We start from the raw sequence: 9183 nt of genomic DNA on the forward strand, positions 1-9183 counted from the left end.
GTGTGCCCTGCCACGTCTTCAGTTTGGATATGCTTCTACCTAGGAGTGTCCCCCAGGGCAGCAGTCCCCAATGTTTTTGGCACCAGGGACCGGTTCATGGAAGACAATTTTTCCACGGATAGGGGAGGGCAGGGGGACATGGCTTCAGGATGATTCAAGTGCCTTACATTTATTGTGCAGTCAGACTTCTCTGCTAATGATCATCTGTATTTGCAGCCACTCCCCTGTGCTAGCATCACCATCTCAGCTCCACCCCAGATCATCAGGCATTAGATTCTCATAAGGAGCCATGCATGGCCTAGATCCCTCACATGTGCAGTTTACAGTAGGGTTTGCACTCCTATGAGAATCTGATGCCCCTGCTGACCTGACAGGAGACGGAGCTTATGTGCTTGCCTGCCACCCACCTCCTGCTGTACAGCCGATTCCTAACAGGCCACAGACTGGTACCAGTCTGCTGCCAGAGGGCTGGGGACCACAGCCCTAGGGGATAGCCATGTGTACTGCATTGACAAATGCTTAGGATTTCTCTTCAGAGGTCCCCACACAGGTGCACAACGGCACCTATGCAAATCCAGGATCCACCCTGGATACCCACAATTCTCCAAGGAGTAGATCAACATTAGTAATGACCTTGTTCCCTGCAACAACATGTGTGTCTTCTCCAAAAGACAGATTCATGAACACTCTGGCCACTTCTATTGCTTATTATTTTATTAAAACAATAAACGCTCATTCTAAAAAGTATATATAATTAAATGCAGAATATATAACATTTCACAAATGTATAAAGTAAAAATAAGTTATTAAATTCCCCCACCTATCCATCTCCCCCAATCCATTACCTGTAACCCCATTCCCAGAAATACCCATCATTAACAATTTGGTATATATCCTTACATGCATTTTCTACACATATATAAATTTAGTTTTTAAATGAAAAGGATCACATTATCTGTACTGCTGTGAGACTTGCTTCTTAAACTATGTAGTGGCCAATCTTTTCATGTCAGTAGGTATAGCTTTACCTACTTTGTTCTTTCCCCATATCAGTCCATGCTATGAAGGTGCCATTATTCCTTTAACCAGTCCTTTATTGATGGCCATTTGCATTGTTTCTGCTTTTATCCTACAGAACATGAGGGGGCCCAAAAGAATGCTGTTTGGGCTAAATTTTGGACTAAGCATTTTCCTGAATTTGCCATTGTTTGCCCTTTCCGTTCCTCCCTCTTTGAGCTTGTTGGATGTTTCCCTCCTGCTGTTCCCTCTAATCTTGCTATTACTCAGTTTAAGGTATGTTTGTTATTTTAAAGATTTCCTTACAGAGTCTAGGACTCTTTGGAGGATGTAAGTTCAGCAAATAGAAAAAAAACTATCATCCTAACTTTACATTCTTATTTTAGAGGATTTCAAGAGCACTGGAAGAAGTTCTCTTGTTATCTGGGAATCAGCTTAAAAACCTAAAGTCCCGTTTGAACTGTGCTCTTCATTTCCCTTTAAAGAGCACACTCGCTAGAGATTGACTGAATACATTTAAATTGAAGGTATATCCTATAACCTTAAAGCCCTAACAGTCTCCTGCAGTCTGTTGGGGAAGCAGAATTAGTATTCGGGAAGCAATTACAGAGCAGTTGAGTGCTAAATTACGTGGTACAAGGCCCTGGGCAACAGTTAAGGAAAGACAGGGCTCAGAGGAGTTCTCTGCCTCCGAGGGGAAAGTGGAACGTGAGCTGGGTTAGGAAGCAGGAGGGGACACTCTGACAAGTCTAGGTAGAAGGCAGAAGGCCTTTCAAGCACCTGGTAACTTTTTATACATTCTTATTATCTGACACTGTAAAGTTTTTGTTTAGGGTCTGCCTACGTTCATGAGAATGTAACCTTGATGCGGGCAAGGACTCTGTCCTTCTTTCTCACTACCGAATCCCCAGTTCCTGGAACGGTGCCTGGCACACAGTGGATGTTCAGTGGGTGAATGAACAAGTGACCACTGTGTGTGAGAGGCATGTCAGAAGACTGTTCCATTGGGAAAGAGGGGTTTCTCTTTGGGAGTGAGGGACCCTCCCACAGACCAGCAGAGGGGCAGCCGAGTGAGATTCAAAACCCAGGAGCAAGTGGAACAGGATATGGTGGCCACTCACACTTGCGAAGGTGGACCCCGTATAGATTGCAGCAGGAGACTTGAACCTGAAATTAAATTAAAACACAACAAATAAAACAAAATCACTCTGCACAGCCTACTGGACTCTGTATAATTGGTCAGCCAACAGTTAAACGTTGAAAAAAAAAAAAAAGATTTGTTCAGTCCTATCCTACCCTTCCCTCGTTAAGAACATAGTAAATTATTAATGTGATCACAATATCTTTATTAATGCCTGCTGTGATTGTATTCACTATTTAAGCAGATAGATTTATTACTGTCTCATATTGAACCAATTGCCAACCAAAAACTGTTTTGCTTTTTCATGAACTACTGTTTTGTAAGTCTTCCATTCTATATTTGCACAATTGATTACTGAACCCAAATGCAATGCTTTACATTTACTGGCACCTTCTGTGTTATTGATTTGAGACCATCTTTCAGCTTATGGAATTTGTTTTAAATCTGGAACCTATCATCAATCACAGCACTTACGCCTCTTAGCTTAGTGCCATCCATATGTATTATCTGCAGCACGCGCCCCCACCAAGGATCCGGATGCCTAGAGGTAATTTGGAGGGCGCTGAGGGGCAAGGAGTGTTTACCAGCTGCCACACCACCAGCCACGTGTAAAAACGAAATACCATTTGGCACTAGGACAGGGACACGTGGGGAACAACGTGAGGGTGGGGTTGTGAGAGGGAAAACTGTTGGAATTCCAGGTTGAGGCAGGCCCAAGTCAGAATCTCCGGTTTAAGCAACCCAGGGAAGTTTCTTCTAGGAAGTTGCATTGCAGAAGTAAAAGGGAACAAAATAGCTTGACAAATTTTGAGGCAGGCATGGAGGGGGAAAGGGCGTGTTGTTCAGTTTAGAAGCAAAACTGGGGGTGGAAAAAGGATGACCAGACAAGATAGCCTGTTCATATTCACTGAGAGCAGATATTATTAGTAAATTCACTTAGAATCATGGACCACTTTGAATTTCCTTCCCCTCTAGCTCTCAGGAATAAATCTTACTTTGGCGTTTTAAGCTGTTTCTCCTCCCTTAGCCATTCCCCAGGTTTTCACTCGAATCCTGCATCAGTCTCCTTTGTACCTTTCCTCTCAAATCTGTCTCTGTCATAAAATCAATTCCAATTCACTTACATCTCCAGTTATGGGTACATTTTCCATCTGCTCCAAACACGCACGCTCTTGGACTGCACCATGCCCCGCTCCTCCTGCCTCCCCCGCCGCCTCCACTCTATCTTCCTAAGCAGCGCAGGAACACAGATGTTTTCACCCTGTTGCTCCAGCACAAGGGTATTTTCCCAGTGTCTCTCCGTGTGTATGCTCCAGGCACCGTCTCTCTGGGGAGGGAGAGAGTAAATGTTTTCATTCCAAACCCTCAGGGTCAGGTCTTGTTTGTCTAAACTGTGTTTGTTGCCGTAATTATCAGATTAGCTGATCTCTGACAGCAATTTGGGGGGCAGAGGAGGAGGGGAATATTAACCCTCTGTAGGATGGTTGCTGTGCTTTGTCATGGGAATACCTCTGGGAGGAGCTGTCATTTATCTTCTAACCTGGAAGATTTGGCTAGAATTCTTTTCACCAGCCCCAACAGGCCTTCATCATAGTCTGTTCTAAGTAAACCCAACCATCTAATGGGCTCTACTGCTGGGATCCAACAGGCATTTAGCAGAGATGGAGGGTTGAAAGGGCATCTCTCCAGGGATCTGCTGGGAAAAGAAAGAAATGGAGCTTAAGGAGGATCTGGATAAGTAACTTTACAAAGGGTATCGGTGTCTCTGAGAGCAAATGAGGAAGCCAGGAGGATGCACTAGAGGTCTTCAGCTTGTCCACCTATCCCTTCCCCCTTGGCATAAGCCCAGTGATGCTACCAGGCCTCATTTAGTTTTGTTTGGGGATTTTCTGTTGCTTCCGAGAATGTTAAGATAATTTTTCACTGCTGCTGTTTTAACAAAACCAAATGTCTCCCCTTGTGTAGACATTCACAAGTCTTTGTCATCAGACTCAAAGTGGCTGGTCCTTTCAAAATGTTCTCATCTGCTCTTTCCTCCTCCCCACAACACCTTTGAACTTCGGTCTGGTCTCCAAACATACAATAAATACAGGGATTGCTCTCTCCTCTCCACTACTATAATAACAATTCCTTTGCATTTTAATTATCTTTTTCACAAATGAGTAAGTCTTGTCTTCTCAAATGAACTATAGGCTCCTTGAGGACAAGAATTACTTTTAGGTCCCATAATTGGTTACCTGGAAGAGGACCCTAAATGCATAAATAGGAAGTGCTTAATAAATATTTTGTTGTTGGTTACATTTTTCCAAACTTCTTTTTCTATTTCTCACCTCTGTGGCTCTCTGGTTTTGTACTTGGTTTTTAGTTAGTTAATATGATTGTTCACAGACCCTTTACTTCTGGAACAGTCCTCAATTCATACTCATCAACTCAATTCCTCCTTTTCTCTCCAAACACACACACACACACACATACACACACACACACACACACACACACACACACACATACACATACACACACACACACACACACACACACACACGGAAGGAAACTAACATTTACCAAATGTCTGTATACCTAGCACTTTGCAAACTTATTCTGTGTGAAGTGTCTTATTTGAAACCCACCATGGCTTATGAGATAAGCGCTGACACAGGTAAGGAGGCAGAGACTCAAAGAGTTAAGTAATATAAACAAGCTCCCACAATTGTAAGTGGTAGAATGAAGATTGAGCTCCAGGTGTGTGTGTCTCTAAAACCCATGCAAATCCCACCTTTCTAGTTACTGAAGAAAAATTCAGACAATTGGGAAAAATACACTTTTTGCCAAAAACTTAACTAAATATCAACTAATCTATCTTCAGTACTTTTTCCCAACAAATACAGGTATCATAATTTCTTTGTAAAATTAAAAGAAGATCAAACTCAATATACAAATTCTGGACAATATACAGTAAGATGATTTTGATATTGTTTTAGCATTAGTTTTAAATTGATTTGACTCATTTGTCCATGTCCTTGCTGTTTCTTTTTTAATTTTAATTTTTAAATTTTTTATCTATGTATTTATTTTTATTTCGGAATATTACAGGAGTACAAATGTTTACGTTACATGCATTGCCTTTGCTCTGCCCAAGTCAGAGTTACAAATGTATCCATCCCCATGCTGTTTCTAAAGCTGTCACTGCTTGCAGGCAAATATGGTTTTTAAAATATTCTATGTAGTCCACACACTGATTCACCAAACCCCTGTTGAAAAGCTGCTGTTGACTTAGAATATTCCCATGTTCTGAGAAGACAAAAGTCTTTCCTCTGTACTGATGTTGCCAGACCCGGTTCCAAATGTGAGCAGGGCACAGGTTCTTGGGAAGAAATGTTCAGAACCAGAACTGGGCAGGGAGTTTCCATATGGTGCTCCTGGACTGCCCCAGGAGCAGAATTCAGATGGACGTACATGGAAGCAAACAGCCAGGGAGCCAGCACTTCCCTCCTGCTGGAGAGGTGTCCTGCTCAACATGCAGCCAGCTAAAACGCTATCCTTGTCCCTGTTCCACCTAGGGCTCCCCTTGCCCCAAGCCACACAGAAAGATCCAACAGATCTTGAATATGTCAACTGAGTCATGTTTGTCAGTCCTGATAAGAACGTCACTGGTAAAGAAGTTCAAATGTCCCCAATCCAGAAACCCTACCCCAGTGAATTTTTCTTGAAGTTAGGGTGGGGTTTCTGGGGAGAAGGAACACTTGAGGCCAGGAGTTCAAGACCAGCCTGGGCAGCATAGCACAGAGATGATATAAGTGCCTAAAAGGAAATTCAAAGAAGGGCTTATTTTTAAAGATTAAAAAAAATAGGAAAAAATAGGCGATTTTTGGCATGTTGTGGCATAGTATTACCCACATGTAGAGCAAAATGAGACAGATTCTGACAAAAAAATAATTTCAGTTTCCTAAATACCTTTCTTGATCCTGGCTGTGAATGGTCAGCTTGTTCTTGTTCAGATGTGTCAAGCACTCAGGAGGTTTTCTGCCCAGAGGCCGGAGGATCTGACTACCACTAATAGCTGTGTGACCTTCAGTAAGGCACATATCCTCTCTGAGACTTATCTGGAAAGTTGGGGATCGGACTAGGTGACATCTAGATTCCTTCTTTTGTTGACGTTTCATCATATTCTGGGCCTTGATAGGGAGGCAAATAGGGAAAGTTGTTTAGAAAAACGACATTTTCTAGATATCATATATATGCAATAACGCTTAGAATAATGCCTAGCACATAGTAATGTTAGAAATGTTAGCTTCTATAGAAGTGTTAGCTATTATTGTCATTGGAATGGTGATGAGGATGGATCCACACACTACGAACACATTCTTACCACCACATCTGTAAATTTAAAAAAGGAACAATCCAGTATTAATCCCGTATTCTGATAACTTTAAAGCTCTTTCTTTTGCAACGACCTTGATAGGAAGGAAATGAGCTGTGGCTACTGAAAATTACGAATAAATCATTCATGGAAGGAGAGCTTGCTAAGCAAACAACCACCATGACTAAACATAGGAATGTTTACTCTGAAAATTCGACTTTATTATTTGGCCATGGAATGGATTAGGCTGCCTTGGGAAGTACTGAGTGTCCCTTGCCTGGATTCAGGGATTCAGACATCAAATGGCTGGATGGACTGCATGACTTTGAAGAACATTTCTCCCAAAGTCTCTGATTCTAGAGCAAAGCCCACCCAGAATTACAAAGTGTCCTGATGCCTGTGGCAATCGAGCAGCAGAGAATGAGCTTCAGCCAGAACATCTGGTCCTATAAGAGGATAATATTAGCCCAGAACATCTTACACCTTAAATGGCAAACCTGTGTCCTCTAAGCCTTTAGCTAAAAGGTGATTCATGGAGCACATTACTGAGCAATGCTCTGGTTTATTACCTCTTTCCAATTCTGAGACCTAAGAATTGAAAGCACGAAGGGAATGATGGAGCCACATCATAAGGGAACGGCCAGAATTCTGGTTTCCAGTCCAAGGCTCCAGCTTTTCCTCCCTGTGAAAAGATGGCATTATCTTGGGCTGAAGACAGAGACCTGAATATGAGTTGAAATTCATATGCCATGTTAAAGCAAGATGAATGACGTGTAAGATGGAAAAGAAAATAAATAATAAAAAAAGAATAGAAGGGCAAAAAAGCAGATGGTAGAGAGTTGGAGAAGCAGAGGGAGAGAAAATAAGGAAATGGAAGGACTTTTCAAAAAAAGTTTATATTCTGAATGCAAGAGAGATGTAGAGAGGGACCTAACATGCAAAAATTGCAAAGAAAGAAAGCTGGGGCAGGTTCTCTTACATCGACCACCTAAGAGTCATGCTGTAAGAAGCAACCACCTCTCCTCTTTGTCCCTGCCATCTGCTCAGCGGCTGTGAAGCAGCAACCATGTGTGAGCATATCTCCAACCAAGTTGGCCGGGCTGGTGTCCAGACTGGTAATGCCTGTTGGGACCACGACTGCCTGGAACTTGGCATCCAACCCAGTGGCCAGATGCTAAGTGATAAGACCATTGAAGGAGGAGATGACTCCTTTAACACCTTCTTCAGTGAGACAGGCACTGGCAAGCATGTGCCCAGGGCAGTGTTTGTAGACCTAGAGCCCACAGTCATTGATGAAATTCACACTGGAACCTACTGTCAGCTCTTCCCCCCTGAGCAGCTCATTACAGGCAAGGAAGATGCTGTCAATAACTATGCCCGAGGGCACTATACCATTGGCAAGGAAATCACTGACCTCGTCTTTGATCAAATTCATAAACTGGCCACTCAGTGCACAGGTCTTCAGGACTTCTTGGTTTTCGGCTTTAGTGGGGGAACTGATTCTGGGTTGACCTCTCTGCTGATGGAGAGTCTCTTTGTTGATTATGGCGAGAAGTAAAGCTGAAGTTCTCCATTTACCCAGTCCTCCAGTTTCCACAGTGATACTTGAGCCCTACAACTCCATCCTCACCACCCACACCACCCTGGAGCACTCTGGTTGTGCCTTCATGGCACAACGAGGCCATCTATGACATCTGCCATAGAAACCTCGATATTGAGCACCCAAACTATACTAACGTGAATAGGTTGATAGGTCAAATTGTGTCCTCCATCACTGCTTCCCTCAGACTGATGGAGCCCTAAATGTTGATCTGACAGAATTCCAGACCAGTCTGGTGCCCTATCCCTGCATCTGCTTCCTTCTAGCCACATATGCCCCTGTGATCTCTGCTGAGAAAAGCCTACCATGAACAGCTTTCTGTAGCAGAGATAACCCATGCTTGCTTTGAGCCAGCCAACCAGATGGTGAAATGTGACCCTTGTCATGGTAAATATGTGTGCTGCTGCCTGTTGTACCGCAGTGATATGGTTCCCAAAGATGTCGATCCTGCCATTGCCACCATCAAGACCAAGCATACCATCCAGTTTGTGGATTGATGTCCCACTGGTTTCAAGGTTGACATTAATTACCAGCCTCCCATTGTGGTACCTGGTGGAAACTTGGCCAAGGTAGAGAGCTGTGTGTGTGTTGAGCAACACCACAGCCATTGCTGAGGCCTGGGCTCACCTGGCCCACAAGTTTGACCTGATGTATGACAAGAGTGCCTTTTTTCACTAGTATGTAGGTGAGGGGATGGAGGAAGGAGAGTTTTCTGAGGCCCGTGAGGACCTGGCTGCCCTTAAGAAGGGTTATGAGGAGGTTGGTGTGGATTCTGTTGAAGGAGAGGGTGAGGAAGAAGGAGAATACTGGAGTTAAAATATCACAAAGGTGTTGCTTTTCCTGGGAAGCTAATTCTGTTTTAAAGATTGAAAAGTTGTGATCTGATCAGTTAATTTGTTTGTACAGTGCATGCTCTCATATGCAATTACTGACCTATGCTTTAAAATGTGCATGCTCTGTCACTGACCCAAGCTGTCCATTTTTCTGATGGATTTTGAATAAAGTATTCCCCATCTTAAGAAAAAAAGAAAGATAGTGACATGCATCAAGTACTAAGAAAGTTAC

The 9183-nt window shown here is 43.1% G+C and overlaps 1 pseudogene; it reads left to right on the forward strand.

The window, feature by feature from the left end:
- The first annotated feature begins 7584 nt into the window (after positions 1-7584).
- On the forward strand, positions 7585-8934 carry LOC105824259 (annotated as a pseudogene).
- Positions 8935-9183: the final 249 nt, after the last annotated feature.

The sequence above is a fragment of the Propithecus coquereli genome, unplaced genomic scaffold, assembly GCF_000956105.1.
Source record: "Propithecus coquereli isolate 6110/MARCELLA unplaced genomic scaffold, Pcoq_1.0 Scaffold73, whole genome shotgun sequence".
NCBI lineage: Eukaryota > Metazoa > Chordata > Mammalia > Primates > Indriidae > Propithecus > Propithecus coquereli.